Source organism: Protopterus annectens, chromosome 8.part1 (assembly GCF_019279795.1).
Source record: "Protopterus annectens isolate FY-2018-M chromosome 8.part1, PAN1.0, whole genome shotgun sequence".
NCBI classification, from domain to species: Eukaryota; Metazoa; Chordata; order Ceratodontiformes; family Protopteridae; genus Protopterus; species Protopterus annectens.
In genome coordinates this window covers 231197163-231213559 of record NC_056742.1, presented here as the reverse complement: position 1 = coordinate 231213559, position 16397 = coordinate 231197163, and positions in this window count along the sequence as shown.

The following is a 16397-nucleotide window of genomic DNA, read 5'->3' as shown; positions in this document are numbered from 1 at the left end:
TAAAGCACAATTAACATTTCTAGAGGAAACTCACTTTAAAGTTAATGATAATTGCATTTGGAATCCAAATGATTTCTTAAAGCTCTCTAGTTCTTCATATAGTAAAAAAAACAGAGGAGTATTAACATTGTGGAGGAAAAGTGTTACCAATCCTCAAGTAATATATAATTATGAAGACAAAGATGGTCTTTTATCATTAGTAATAATAAGATATAGTAATAGAATTTGGACATTGGTGAATCTTTATTGGTTTCCAGGTATAGGAGTAGGAACAATTAAGAAGCACATAGGACTTATTATTAAGACTTCAAAAGGTAGTTTAATTGTAGGAGGGGATTTTAATTGTATCTTAGATAGCCAGGAGACTATAGGTAAGCGACCTTTTCATATAACAGCTATAGGAAAAACTCTTAAGAAATGGATAGATAGCATGCAGTTATTAGATTCATTTAGCCTTAAAAATGAAAAATCCTTGCAATTTTCTCATAGTGATTATAGATTCAATACCCAAACAAGAATTGATAAATTATATGTATCCCAAGATTTAAAATTCCCTGCCCCATATCTGATCAAAATTCACTCATTCTTAGAATGCAAATGAACTTTAACAGACTAACACTTACTAAAAAAATTCCTGCATACTTCACTAAATTAAATGAGTTTAAGACTTGGTTAGATTTAGAAATAAAATGCTATTTAGATACAAATAATACTGGTGACGTAAATGTAGTTGTTTTATTGGATTCACTAAAAGCATATCTTTATGGTAAAATCATTTCCTGGTGTAAAAAAATAAAAGAATGGGCATCTGAGATAGTTAATATCCAAAAACAAATTATAGAAATTAACCTTAAGGATGTGGAGAACCTGGTAAAAAAAAAAGAAATTGGGGAATTAAATAAAAATACAATGACATTATAATGCATAAAACCAATCTGGCATTGGAAAAATTAAAATTAAATTCATACTCTGTGTCACCAAAATATATGCATAGCCTAACAATGAGATTAAAAAGGCATTCCAGTACAAACACTATTACAAATATAATTAATGAAGGGGAAAACAAGAAAAATGTATCATATATAGGTGATATATTAGAAGCCTTCAAATTTCATTTTACAAAACATTACAATATTAATGATTCTCCTCATAACAACATAGATATGGGACTGGATTATACAAATTTAAATAAAATACCAGAGAGTTTAAACATAAATATTCAAAAACAAATAGCACTTAAAGAAATTAATGAGAAAATTAAAGAAGGCAAAAATAATAAAGCTCCGGGCATAGACAGAATCATTATAGAAATTTATAAATTATTTCTATCATCAGTCATAACAATACTTCAGAAGGCATTAAATGACATTTATTTACAAGGCATTATTCCACCTTCATGGAGATACACATTGATTACACCTATTTTAAAAGAAAATAAAAATCCCAATTCATGTAGTTCATACAGGCCTATTTCACTTCTAAATAATGATTATAAAATGTTTAAGTCTATACTGGTTAATAGGATTAAAAATCTGTAACTCAAGTTATCAATGAGGATCAAATGGGATTTATTCACATTAGACACACTCAAGACAACATACAAAGAATTTTAACCATTATAGACCTCTTAAATAGAGACAAGCTGAAGCTTTAATAGTAACATTAGACATTGAAAAGGCATTTGACTCACTAAACTGGGATTATCTTTTCAAAATACTTTAAATTTATAATTTCCCCTCAAGATTCATTAATGTAATAAAAAACATTTATAAGGATAATCTAGCTTATGTAAAGTTAGGCCCTTTCACATCAGATGCATTTAAAATTACTAAGGGTACCAAACAAGGATGCCCCATGTTGCCAGTGCTGTGTGCATTAGCAATTGAACTTTTTTCCACTACTATTCGTCTTAACCCTAAAATTAAAGGTATTGAAATTAATAATCAAATTCATTCCAAAATAATGCTCTTTGCTGATATTTTCCTCACCATATTAAACTCAGAAGAGTCACTATGTGAATTAAATTCATTAGCTGAAAATTTTTATCACATCTCAGGTTTAAAGATTAATGCTTCCAAATCGAAACATATGTTATTAAATAATAAAAATAATTCTAATACTAACATAAATCCAATTGTTGGAAAACAGGTTTCATCTCTAGACTATTTAGGAATAGTTTTATGTGAAACATTACCATCAACTCTATCTACAAATCATAAAAAATATTCTGATTACACTTAAATCATTAACAGTGAAACGGAATAAATTGTATTTAACATTTGAAGACAGATTGCAGCTAATAAAGATGGTACTTCTCCCAAAGGTAAACTACGTTGGATTAGCAATACCTATTATACCTAGTAAAAATCTTTTAAAATAATTAAATAGAATCTTTTTAAGATTCCTTTGGTATCCAAAAAAAATAGGATTGCTCTTCTAAACCATAGACCCTGGGAAATGGGAGGCATAAACTTTCCTGATTTATAATCCTACATTAAAGCATCTATTCTTAAAACAGTTATAAATTGGATAGATCCAAAAAGTTCTTCTGCTTGGAAAACATTACATACTGCTATTTTTCATGAAGAAAATAAATTAGCAAAAAATATACAACTGCTTGGACAAAACAATATACTCTGGCATATCAGTTGTATCAACTTGCAATACAATTCCACCATACCTACTAATCTAAATTATATAAATTACATTTATAACACTTTTAGGAGCTTCATAAACAATACTATTGAAATTAAATTATGGTTTCAATTATTAACTCCTTTTAATATTACACAAATTTTTGTTAATAACATTTCCATAAATACTCATCTCATGGAAAGGGAAACATTTCTCATGTTGGTATCAATGAATAGAAAATCTGACAGTCATGAATGTCAATCAGATAATTAATACATTCAATCTATCAAGTAGTGACTGGTTAATTCTTAATAGCCTGGTACCACATGTGCAAGATCTGTGTAGAATAATAGAAAATTCTTCATTTAACTCCATACCTACATTTATATTTTGTCTATATGAAGTATTATACAGAGACTTTAATTGGACAAATCTAACTTCAAAGTTATATAAAATTAATTAGTTACAAAACAAAATCTAACCAGAAATTCTAGAATTTTATCGATAAAGATTGTTCATTGTTGTTATCTAAGGAGTCAAAAATAAACATACTATATTCTATTAAGTTAACTTCAAATGTACAAAGTTGGAGAATCTTTGCATGGAAATCTTGCATAGAGCCTTTTACACCCTTAATAAAATAGCTAGATTTAAAAATACTAATGATGTAATATGCTGGAGATGTAATCTAAAATGTAATGCTGATTGGTCACATATTATATATGACTGTACTCATATTAGAAAAATTTGGGAGGATATTGGTGAATTTTTGCAAGCCATTTTTACTGATTCTTTTCATTTTGTCAAAGTCATTAATTCTTCTGAATAGAACTGAAACAACTATTACGAAAAATAAAGAACTCTATCTTCTTTGGACTATAATGGCTGTCTCAAAAAAATGCATCACTAGGAAATGGAACACCTCTATTATCCCAACAATTGATGATTTTCTCACTCTATTGAAAGAAGTAGCACTGTTGGAAATTAAAGTCAAGGAAATGAGGATCTTTATGAAGAAATGGACTAATAACCCTTGGGAGAAATTTCTCTCCCTAATAGAGACACTTAAAACAGACGCAATTTTGTCTTCATAAGAAAAGAGGAAGCAAGAATGCAGGTTATAATTTGTTATTCCTTGTACAACAATCTTGATTATTTGTCTGTATATCTATGATTGTATCCCTTTTGACTTTATCTGACTTGAGGCCATTGTATATTCTGTAAATAGTTCATTCAATTCACTCTTATTTGATCTGTTATATTTACTATTTATTGTTTAAAAAAATATTTTTTGAATAAAATTATTTGAATAAAAAAAAACAATTCAAAGCAGCAACTAAAGAACACCTAATAACTCTCTGGTCTTGCCCCTGTACTCACCCCCCATAAACTGTATCCTACCATAAGTTAATCTTTTCTTGGAACGCTACCCCAAATCTTAACCTCTACTCCCTTCTGCTCTTGCACATCTGTACCTCCTGGTCATGCCTATCTCTCTTACTAACCTATATTATTTACACCTCAGCTTAACCTCTCTCTCACTATATTACTCCCCAAAATCATGAATGTCTATATCGTACTATTACATTAATAACTTGTAAGAATACTTCTATCTCAATTTTTCACATAGTCTCTGTTACTAATGATTATGTATAAACATATGAAATTTGCTCAATGTTGTAAATATAAGCAAAATGCTATTGTTATCCATAAATTGTTTTTTTGTATAATTGTTTCTGGAGCTTTTCTCCCCGGGCCTAGTTTAGTCAGACTTTTCCTGTTCAACAAATGTAAACTAAAAATAAAGTATTCCTTCTTGTGCTGTACTGCAAAACATATTTGAATGCATACCTGCACTAACCACGTCCTTGACCTCTTCCACAGTGTTACCTATCTGCTTCTGCTTCCTTTACAGTAATGCACCAAGGCTATTACAAGTTGTGAGGAGGTCAAGTAGTGAAGAAGCTCAAGTCAGTTTATGTCCAGTAGGATGGCATAGTCATGAGTTTGGTAGGATGTGTTTGCAGTAGATCTAACTATTTTGTTGTAGCATATGTCTTGTTTCATTTTGAGGGTGGTGCTAAGATCTGTGAGAATAGGGGTGCATAACAGAGGAATGAGAGTAGGTAAGTTGTTGCTATAGATTTTCTTGCATTGTCTGTAGGATATTGCTTAGCCCTGTAACAGGAGTGTAGTTTCATATCAGTTTTTTTTTTTTATTTCTTGGAGAAGGCACTGGTTATATTCAAGATTGTCATCAAGTAGAAATCCTAGTAATTTAGTCTGTGCTACGATTTAAATGTTGTGTTATTACATGGAAGGATATGGAGTAAAAGTTTTTAATCTGTTTATTATTTAGACTAAAAGCGTTAAATTGGTATAAGAGTAAGTGACAGTAACATAGTTAAGATTCCATGGGAGAGAAACATTCTTGTGTGGTTTCACTGAGGATATTTTAATGTTGGAGCAGAACAGACAAGTGTTGCACTATTTGCATACTGAATGCATGTTGTTTGCTTGGTGGTAGTATGTGGTCTGTTTATGAAAGTGTTACATTGGAGAGGGCTTATTATTGACCCTTGAAGGAAACCAAATGAGACTGACTGGAAGGGAGAAAAGTCTTGTTGGCATTTTAGAGGTTGTTGTCTGCTTAATAGGCAGCTGTGAAACCAGGTATGTGATGCTTTATTTAGGCCAAAGGAAAATAATTCCATAAGTTCCTGATATGAAACACTAATGAAAGCTTTGGATAGGTCAAGGAAAAAACTGAATCTAAGTTATCATTGTTCCTGTTTTGATTAATGGTGTTGGTAAAGCTGGGGAGGGTAGTTGTTATGCTATGGTTGGGACAGAATCATGTTGGGTTACCAAGAGTAATTGTTGTCTGTAAGGTATCTAAGGAGTTGAAAGTGGGTACTTTTTCCAAAATTGTTGATAGAGGTGTTATATTACAATACTAAATATAAATATATATTACAATATATATTACAATATATTACAATAGCTCTGTAATTTGAAAAGACAGTTGATTTGCCACCTTTATGAAGTTATATTATAATGCTTTTTTTCAGATGGTAGGACACGGTTTTCTTTTATGGATTGATTAATTAAGATAGAGACAGGGAAAGACAGAGCATCAGCTGCAAGTTTAAAGTATTTGTTTGGCAGGGTGGCAGCAACCAAGGTTGCTGGTTTCAGGTTAAGTAGATATATTCTAATAGCTGCAGTTGAGACAGGTTGAAAATTAAAATATATTATGTTGTTCTTGTGTGCAGCTGATATAATGGAGATGAGGAATTGTCTTTGTTCAACAGAGTAGTATTTCTGAAGTGGGAGCTAAACTGGTTTTGCTCTGTTATCACTGGGTTACGATTTGAACTGGTGGAAGTGGTGGGCTGGTTAGACTGGAGTCATTTTCTTTATGGAAAACCAAAATAATTTAGTATTGTTGTGATGTTGTTCGGGAGGTTAGAGTAATATCATTTTATCATTGTTTATATGTCATTTGGCAATATTGCTTAGATACCTAAAAGTTTTGGTAAGTGATGTATTTTTGTTTGTGGATCATACTTTCCAAGTTTTATCTTTCTATATGAGAAGATGCCTGGTTTCTTTTGTTAGCCAAGGTACTATATTAGATATAGATCTCCTTATTCAAAATGGAGCATATTAATTTAGTAGATTTAGGGATGATTTGTTGATATGGGACACAGAATCTTGTAGAGGCAGGGCTTTTAGTATGTTCCAATTATAGTAATGTAGGGTGGAAATGAAGTTGTGTGCTTGGAATCTGCTTAGACTAAACACTCATTAGTATAGTACATGTTTGTTTTACTATGATGGTGCCTAATAATATATGCCAACAAGTGGTCATTAATACAATCTGGTAGGCATCTAGAGGAGTTTGTGATATTTGGTGTATTTTTATGACTCCGGGCCAATGTAGATTCCCTTTTACACTGGTAATAGCATTAACTGGTACTGAGTAACAAAATAAATGTATTAAGTCCATCTCAAACAATAATAATTTGAAGAAATGCAATGCTATCAGCTGGCAACAACCACCCATTCCAAATCAAAGAAGCAAAATGTTGAGAAGTTGAGTTACTGAGCTGGACTACAGCACTCAGACACAGCAGAGGGCTGCAGTTAGATGCTTATGTGATTGTAGGGTCCACCCACTGCACCACCTCAGTAATGGGTGCTAACCCTAACCCTAATGCTGCCTCTTCCCCCTACCCTAACCATACACCTTAATGTCATTAATACCTTCCCCTAAAATTGCAACTACATAAGACAGACTCACACACGCACAAACATTTACGAACACACACAAACAGCACTATATCTATCCCCTAACCTAACCCTTACCCTAAAATACACAAACTTGCGCACAAGTACATAACACTCATCCTTCTGTCATGCCATCAACATGTCCACAGTTCAATCATTTGTACCATTGACATTAAATCACACCTATCATAATGTGCTGGGCACAGATAGTTAAGATGATGCCCTCTGCAGTATACATGAGCTGCAGTAAGATGTATTGACCATTCATCTTGATGTATACTCTTGACTGAAGCACAAGTGAGACCATTATGAGAAGCGGGGAAACGTTTGTTATGTCAAGCATGGGTTACAAGTCTACTAACTTCTGGAATGAAGGTATGGCTGTACAGCGATCCTTGGAAAGAGATGTGGACCATTATGAATGATGTCATTTAACACTGCACATAATTGAGCACTGCATTTGGTATTCTAGGTACAGGTGTCTGACAGCTCCAAAGTAGTCTGCTTAAATGCTTTTTTTAAGATTTTTTATTGATAGATTCTCAAAACATGATGAATCGCATAAATATCCATCTATTGAACACACTTGATATGAATCATTCTTAACTATATAGTATTGCAGATGTTCTGATGAAAATCCATATACAGTCATTCTGTAGGATGGCAAGAGCAAAAAATTATATGACTAAAATATGAATATTATCCATTATAAGATTAATTCCTTTCACATAGGGAATATAGAATGCTATCTTTATAAAAACAAATAGATATCTATAACTATGCACTTATTATAAATTAAACATTGAGAAAGAAATAAAAATTAAGAATTAATTTGAAATTAAGAACTAAAATTAAGAATTAAATGTAGAGGCAGGTCTAATCTTTAAACATTCTGAACAAACCTGCAATAAATTTGTATCTTTATCTCAGTGGCATGTCAAATAAATGTTGGAATATCTGACATTGTGAAGGATATAGACATTTGGGTATACCAGCACTGGACTGCTGCTGAAAAACTGTTGCTTGACTTACTTTAAATGGGAGTAAAGTGGAAACCCAAATATGCCAAAATCTCTTTAACATGTTTTTTCTCTTTCCTGAAGCTAATTTTTTGCAGCATGATGTTTACATTAATTGCAAGCATTCTGTAATCTGAGGAGGGTCTGCCAATTTCCAATGCCTAGTGATGGATTTTTTTCATATAAGTAACATAATGGATAATATCATGGGGGGAAGAAAAGTCGAGGGAAAACCCAAACACTGCTGGCTGTTTATTAGAAAAAAAAGTGGAGAGTCATTTAACCAAACATGCGTTCCAGTGAAGTCCAATTATAACATCATAATAATGAGGCACAACTGCTTTTTTTTTTTTTGATGTTAGGACTAGTTCCTAGGAACCAAAAAACAATTGTTGATTTAATTAAAGTGTCCAGCAAGAGATGACCGGATGTTTTCTGAGGACCTAGTCAGAGGTTATTATTATCACATTATCATTATTCAGAAAATACATATCTGCGGTGGTGCAGTAGTAGCATTGTTGCCTCACTGCAAGAGGTTCTCCCATTCTATTCTCAGCTGGAGTGCAGGGAGTGCCTTCTGTGTGGAGTCTGCATGTCCTCCCCTCAGTTGGGTGGGCATTTGAAAGACATGCATAAATGGGCGTGCCTTCGTTGAAGGTTGAACGTTGAGCTGGCACCTCGGCGTTCATCAAAATCTACTGCCAATCATTAGCGGACCGGAGTTCCGCTGTGGCGAACCCTAACCGGGAAAAGCCAAAAGACAACAACATTATTCAGAAAATAAGAGGGTATGCCTGGTAGGGTAACAATGAAAGCATTTATAAAAATAATGAAAAGCAGTGTTCCAAATACAGAGCCTTGAGGAACCCCTATCAGAAGCAGTGTGAGAAGATGGGCTACCAAGAATGGATCCTTTTGCTCTGTGTGCTTGCATCTAACCACTGCACTCTTGTGCAAAAGATCAGTACTAGATGCAGATAAACAATAACCGGGAAACATAGATGACTTTTGGAATTTTTGCTTTCCCCACAATACTGTTATTTTATTAGAATGTGCAGTATTTGAAATCATATTATGAGAATCCTAAGACTTTCATAATAACTGACTCTCATGGCCGTTTATGACTTGCTAGTACTCACGTGTCAGCATTACCTTGTTTTTCAAGATGGGATAGGCTTAGGGTAAATTTGTGGGACTCCATTTAGTCATCTAAGCTGTTTTATGATGGAAGATAATGTATCACACTGCTTAATCTATACAGGCATTCCATAAGTGAGGGATGCACTGGGTGAGGAACCTATCTCTCCATCATATATTGTTTATCTGCTGAGGAAGATTTTGGTCCCTGGTTCTGGTATTTGTGAAACTACTACATTTGTGGAGATACAAGAGCTCCAGGATAACTGAATCCCTAATGACATTGTAGGCAAGGTATAGATCTCCCAAAAGGAGTTTATTAGATACTAAATAAAGGGACAGTGCTTCAAGATTCTCTTAGCATTTTGTGGTCTTTAAGCCTGTGATCCTCTTAATTAGGAAACTCTAGTGCTTTTCTACTTACTTCATATGTCTGGTGAGGTACATACCAAAGGGGCACTTTACTTGATGACTGGCTTGATCAGTGCTGAATACAAGTGATCAATGATTTATTTAGAGCTTATTCCCTTAGTTATTACTTGTGCTATTTGGAAAGATTTCCTGACTATTATTGCCACATCACAACTGAATAAGACAAATTTTCAACCCAATTACCAAGATCTCTAACATCATTTTCATTTTGAAATGGGGTATTGTCTATACTGTATGCTCTGGGAGGAGTTGCCTGCTGAGTACATGGGAAAATATACTTTTTTTTGCTTTTAATATGAGTCCATTTTCAGTATACCCAGTATTTTTGAGCGTAAGCTATTATAAAGCAGTGTAGCGCAGTGGTACTTGAGAAGAACTCCTACTTTGCAGGTGTCTGCAAACTTAGCTAGAGAGCATGCTTTGTGGTCTTGAGATCAGAAAAGGCAATGTTGCAAAGGAGGGGTCCCAGCACTTAGACCTGGGGAGTCGCAACTTTTCACCATCATACTTTCTGATGAATTATCTGTCATTCTTACTCTGTGTGTCTATCTTTAGCCAGTTTTCATTCCATTTTTCCACAGAGGGTTTGCTTATAATGCCAGCACTGGTTATGGTGTACAACACCTTAGCCATTTCAAGATATTCTGTCTGAACAGTGTGACTGCTGTGAGCAGGCTGTGTAACACTTTTGAAGACATTAACTAAACTCATAAGGCTGGATCAGCCCTTAAAAATACCTAACTGGTTTGGCTGAATTATTTTTTTTAAATATCTTTATGAAACATGACATTAAAACATGACATAAGTCCACATACAGTAACAAAAAAGAAAACAAACGATAGTAAATGTTTTTGTTATTTTCATGCAGTATTTTGCTTTTTAGTTTTCATTTTATGGATTCCATTATTAAGAAAAGTATCAGACCACTCTGCAGTATTGACAGGGAGAAAGTGAAAGTTTCTTGTTGGGGGGAGGAAGTAAATTGCGAGATGCGTAAGTATGCCCGGCCATTTGGGTTTCAGACGTTTGCTCATTCGAGCAAACGTCCGATATATATATATATATATATATATATATATATATATATATATATATATATATATATATGTATGTATATATATATATAAAATGGTCTAACTGTATTGCTAGTTGAGACATACCTGTAATTCAGGTATTGTGCATGCAGGTGTTCATGACTTGATAAAGACTACTCTATTCCACAAGGACAGCAAAGTTAAGAGTATAGTGGAGTTGTGTTTTAAAAATAAGGTCAATGTATGTGCTTAGAGATACTCCCCTCACCAGCTCTGTCAGATGACCAATTCACTGAAACTCTATTATTTAAAAAATGGTTAAGTTCTTATTGCATTCAAAAGGTCATTGAGTTTATTGGTACATGGGAAGAGTTTAAACATTATGAAAATGTATTTGTGAATAAAAGGTTTCATCTTATTTTTCAAAGTTGAGCTGTTGAGTAGGAAACTGACACATTAAAACATTATTTTCACTTTATTCAAGTCCTAAGGCTGGCAACCAGGGATGACAGTTTTGTACAATAAAGGTGCACTGTGCTAATGCAAGAAGCCTACATAAATATTAATGAATTAAAGTTGATAAGTTCAGGAAATTATTATGATTTAATAGTTATCAATAAAGCATGAAATAGTGAAGGTCTACAATTATCTGGATATCAGTCTTTTATGTGTCTGAGGAATAATAAATTTGTAGGTGGTGTGGTGGTTTTTGCTGCACAGTTAATGGATATTAGGGTGATGGAACTTAATCATTGTCTGGAACTACTATTGTCAAAGGTACTAGCTGATAAAACTGGTTCTCCCTTACATTAGTTAGTTAGTTAGTTAGTTAGTTAGTTAGTTAGTTAGTTAGTTAGTTAGTTAGTTAGTTAGTTAGTTAGAAAAGTTCTCCTTTGACTAGTGTGGAGCAGTTCTGGTATGTTGAAAAGTTAAGGAGATTTATGACATGATAATCTGGTTATATTAGGTGATTTTAAATTGTCAAACATTAGTTGGGATTCTCAAACAACTGGGTATGAGTAGGAAGACACTTTCTGATTTATGTATCTTACACGTTTTAGCTGGAATAATACCCTTTAGTACTAAATCCTACAATATTCTCAATATTTTACTAACTGATATTTCATGTAAGATATTCTAGGTGAGTTAGCTCTGTCTACTGGAAAATTCTGATCATGTAGCTTTTGATTTGAAAATACCATCCAAAGGTGATCATAAACAACAACTAATGAGTGTTTTTGATAAGTCAATGATTTGTAAGTGGAGTATAATTAATGTTATTAATTCTTTAAGAATTAATTTATTTGAGGAAGGTAATTCTTTGCAAAATTGGCAGGACTTTGAAAATATTTGCAGTGTCCATTTAAGCAGGTGTAGAGAAGTGCTAACTAACATTTCAGTGAGGTATATCCCACCATGGTGAAAAGTAAACTTCACTAAATGTTAAAAAATGAAGAAGAAAACATTTGGTCTTTGGAAGATGTACAAATGTAATAGTACAAACAGAGCTTACAACTCAGTGAACAGAAGCCTGAAAGTGTTACTATAACACGCCAAACATACATTTGAAAGAAATCTATGTAGTGAATGTTCCATCAAGAAATTTTACTCATATGTCAGACACAGGTAAAAAAAGGATAACACTGTTTTACTTATAAGTATAAATGGTAATACTATGCATGCTGGAGTGGAAGTGGCAAATTTGTTCAATAAAAATATTTTAGCATGTGAAGTTAATTAATGTGTTAAATTTTCTTTAGTAATGGATGTATACTATGAGTGTCCAGTTTTCAATATGGATGTGGTGAGAACCTCATTTAGTCTTTTTAAACATGACACTGGAATGGGACCTGATAATATTCCAGGGAGTTTTGGGGGTTTTGTGGCAAATACATAGCCACCATTTCTGTTGTTTTTAACAGCTTGCTGCACCCTGGCGTGGTTCCATAAAGGTGTAAAATTGCAGAGGTTGTCCCAGTTCACAAAGGAGGGTTATTGGCAGCACCAGTAATTACAGACCCATCAGCTTAACCCCACTGACTGGTAAAAGTTTTGAAAGGTGTTTATTACAGATTCCAAATTGAGATATTCATGGACATTTAATGGATGTTACTCAACATGAGTTCAGGATTTCATGAAAAAACAAGTCTACATTTATTAGCCTTACAGAATTTTATAATCCAGTGTCTGAAGATATAACTCAAAACTAAATGTTTTTATACTTTAGTTGTGTAGTGAGGAGAATTAATGTCTTTGTGTAATTTAAGGTGCATCATGTTAAGTTGATTTCCCTTGTTCACTTGCAGTGCCACCTAATTGTTGAACTGAGTAAGACTGTAATAATTACATCTGTTGGTTATTAACACATGCATTCATACCAGTGACCTTTTCAAAGAAGTCCACCATACTGAGCAGGCAGGACCTGCACTTGATGAAGCTGAGCTAGGTTATAGTTTGAAGATTTCCTATGGTAATGTTAATCAGGTCCATGATTATCCTTTCTATAGCCTTACATATGCATCTAGTCAGACTTATCAATAACAGTGCTTTAGTGGAATTTAGACCATGTGCACAATTGTGTGTGTGTAACCACTCAGTAGATGTTTTGGTATGTCTCATGGCACTACCAACAGAACAGCACACGGTGTGCTATATGGAAGTGCTGATGGTGGAGTCAACAGGACAGTACAAAAACTGTGGAGTGAAAGCTAGCAGGTTTAAAAGAATTCAACAATACAAGATATGGCTGCACATAAATGTTTTACTAACATAGGACTATATTTTATGTCTGGTTTATTTACATAATGGCATATAACAAGCAGTGAATGAAGGAATTGAAACAAAGGTACATGAGTGAAGGGAAAGGAATTGAAACAAGGGTATATGTTTTGTATGGATGGCCAAAAAAAGTCACATCTGACTGCTGCCATAGTGACCCTATGAATAACCACCACCATCCACAATCTTCCCTTGACAAGAAAGGCTGCAAAATAAATACATACGCATGGCAAATAGGGTAGGACATTTGGCAGCACAGTACAGGTAGGTAAGGACAACTTTATGGTGGATAACTGGTAATGTAAGAGTGTTGACATGAGCACAGATTTAGTGTAATTATATAAGGAGGAGGCTGCATTAGATGGTGGTAGCACAAGTCACTGCATGGCAGCACATTACAAGGCCCACACCAAAGAAATGTCATAGGAGTAATGCTAGCTCCTTCAAATGGATATTTGGATACCTGCACAGTATCCTGTAGAGATGACACCAGCATTTATACACTTCCATCATTTTTGTATGCAGTTATTGTGTTTAAGAATGCAAGAGAAGCAATCTAGGTACCTTACCCTGTACAAAGGGATTTATGTTGACTTGCTGAACACAGTTTTGCCAAATGTAAAGAATCCAAAACATGCTCATTGAAACTACCTTCAGCAAACTTCTCCCATGTGGAGGACCCCCCCACCCATGAATGTATATATATATACCAACTCCAATGCCACACAATAGTGGAGAAAGAGGCAAACATCGCTGTTGGCAGTAGTTTAGGCAAACATTATTGACTTCTCTCTCATTCACCAGAACTGCCTTTAATGACCTGATGTGATCCCTTATAAAAGTCATGCTGGAAATAGTTTTTAAAAAGGTGAACAAGAGTTTGGTTATGTATATACTTTTAAAATATCTTTGACAATGGTGTTATTTTGGCAATAGGCCTATGATTTGTTAATTTTAATGAGTTTCCACTTTTGTGGTGTATAATTATATATGATTTTTCCAGATTGTTGAGGCATGTTTTTTCTAATAATGATCTGTTATTAGGATAGCTACAGGGTAAGCTATTCCTTTCCAGTATATTTTAAATATTCCTTTGTAGACTGTGTGCTGCAAAACGGTGGCCTCTGGGTGCTCCTGTTTCCTCCCACATCCCAAAGACATGCTTTAGGTGGATTGGACACTCTAAATTGGCGTGAGTGCGTGCGTGTATGTGCCTTCTGTGGAAGGTTGGGCACCAGGCTGGCAACTTGACACCATAAAACTCCACTGCCAGTCATGAGTGGACAGGTGATCCACTTAGGTGACTCCTAACCGGGAAAAGCCAAAAGAAGAAGAAGACTGTGTGCTGCAAAGTTGATAGATTTTATTTTTTGAATAACTTTTTGAAGTTGCCTACACAGACTGTATGTACATTGAAAGAGTCAGAACTGATGTTGGCATTGCCTGTCAAAGGAGGAAGAGAGTGACATATGCTATTAAAAGGCATAGCTGACCTGCTGAAGCTTGCAGGTGATGTAGAAAGGAATTTCATCTGTTATTGAGTTTGGTTATGTTTGTTTATTTATTTATTGCCTTTTTTTTACTGGAATGGTCTGACTGGGCACTCAGCCCCATTTTCATTGGAGGCCTGGGAAGAAAAGCTACATTAAAGTTACAAAAATTACAAAGAATTTAAAGAGAAAGACAAATCAGTTTCTTAACAGTAGAAATGGGCATTTTAGAATTATCCAGTGGGTAATTAAAAATCAAGGTTAATACAATTTGATTTCTCTAGGAGTGTTATACAATAATAAACAGGTTGCATTTACATATACAGCAACATACAATTTTCATTTGCAAAAGGAGTGATGAAAAGCAATATATAGTTATAAATGTAGATAAGATTAATTTACATTTACAGGATAAGGTAAGAGAGCTGGAAAGTTAGGGGGTTGGTGATAGTCTAGAGATCTGAGACAGACAGGCAGAGAGAGAGAGAGAGAGAGAGAGTGTCATTCTGGGTATGAACAAGAATAAAGGCAGAAGGAGTCTAGATGCTGTTTTATGTTGTGCTTAAAACTAAATGCCCAGTAGTCCTGCTTTAGTGGGACAGCTCCACTGTCTGATGACATATTATGAGTATAGTGAGTCTCCAGCTGCATTACGGGATTTGGAAGTTATTAGTAGGCTCTGGTTACTTGAGCAAAGGTAAAGTAGAGGGAAGTAGTGCTTGAAATCTTTTGTAGAGAAGGGCATCACTGTGTTTTTTTTTTTCCTGGGTGTTATTAGGCTGCTAATAGTTTTCCAAAATAGCTTAAGATTTGAATTGTGAGAGAATTTCAGGGAGATAAAGTGTTGTTGTTTATCTATGTTTATCAGTGTTTTATCCTGCTTCTTCCAGTTTTGTAGACTTGTAGAGACGTTGTATTGTCATATTTTCAACACTGTTTCCATACATTATCATTCTGAACCATTATTGTTTTAGTCTGGGGTGTTACATATGGTACATGATTATGTTTAACTCTGTTTCTGAATAGTGGTGCTAGGGAATTCAGAAGTGATAGGAATCTGTCATTGAAGAATGTTAGAACATCAGTTGGTTGTTCTTTTTATTTATTTTATATTTTATTTAACATCTGTTGACTGGAAAAGTCCGACTTGTAACAATGCCAATTTTCAGCAGAGGCCCAGGGAGAAATGCTCCAGATGCATGTCTTTGTAACGTGGGAGGAAACTGGAGTACATGTAAGAAACCCACGTGAACAGAGGGAGGACATACAGACTCTGCACAGAAGGCACCCCAGCTGAGGATCAAACTGGAGAACTTTTTGCTGTGAGGCGACAATGCAACCGCTGCACCACTGGGCCACCATCATTTATTTGCGGGGCTCAGTTTCACTGCTTTAAAAATTAAGTTATATTTTTCTGGATGATTTTCTTTTTGTTCTAGCATATTTGTACTTGACAATGCATTGCATTTTATTTTATTATTATTTTTTTCATATTATATAGACTGTATTATGACCATGCAGGGTTTTTATGGCTTCTGTTATTTTATTTGTGTTATTAGTTAGGATCAAGTCAACGGTGC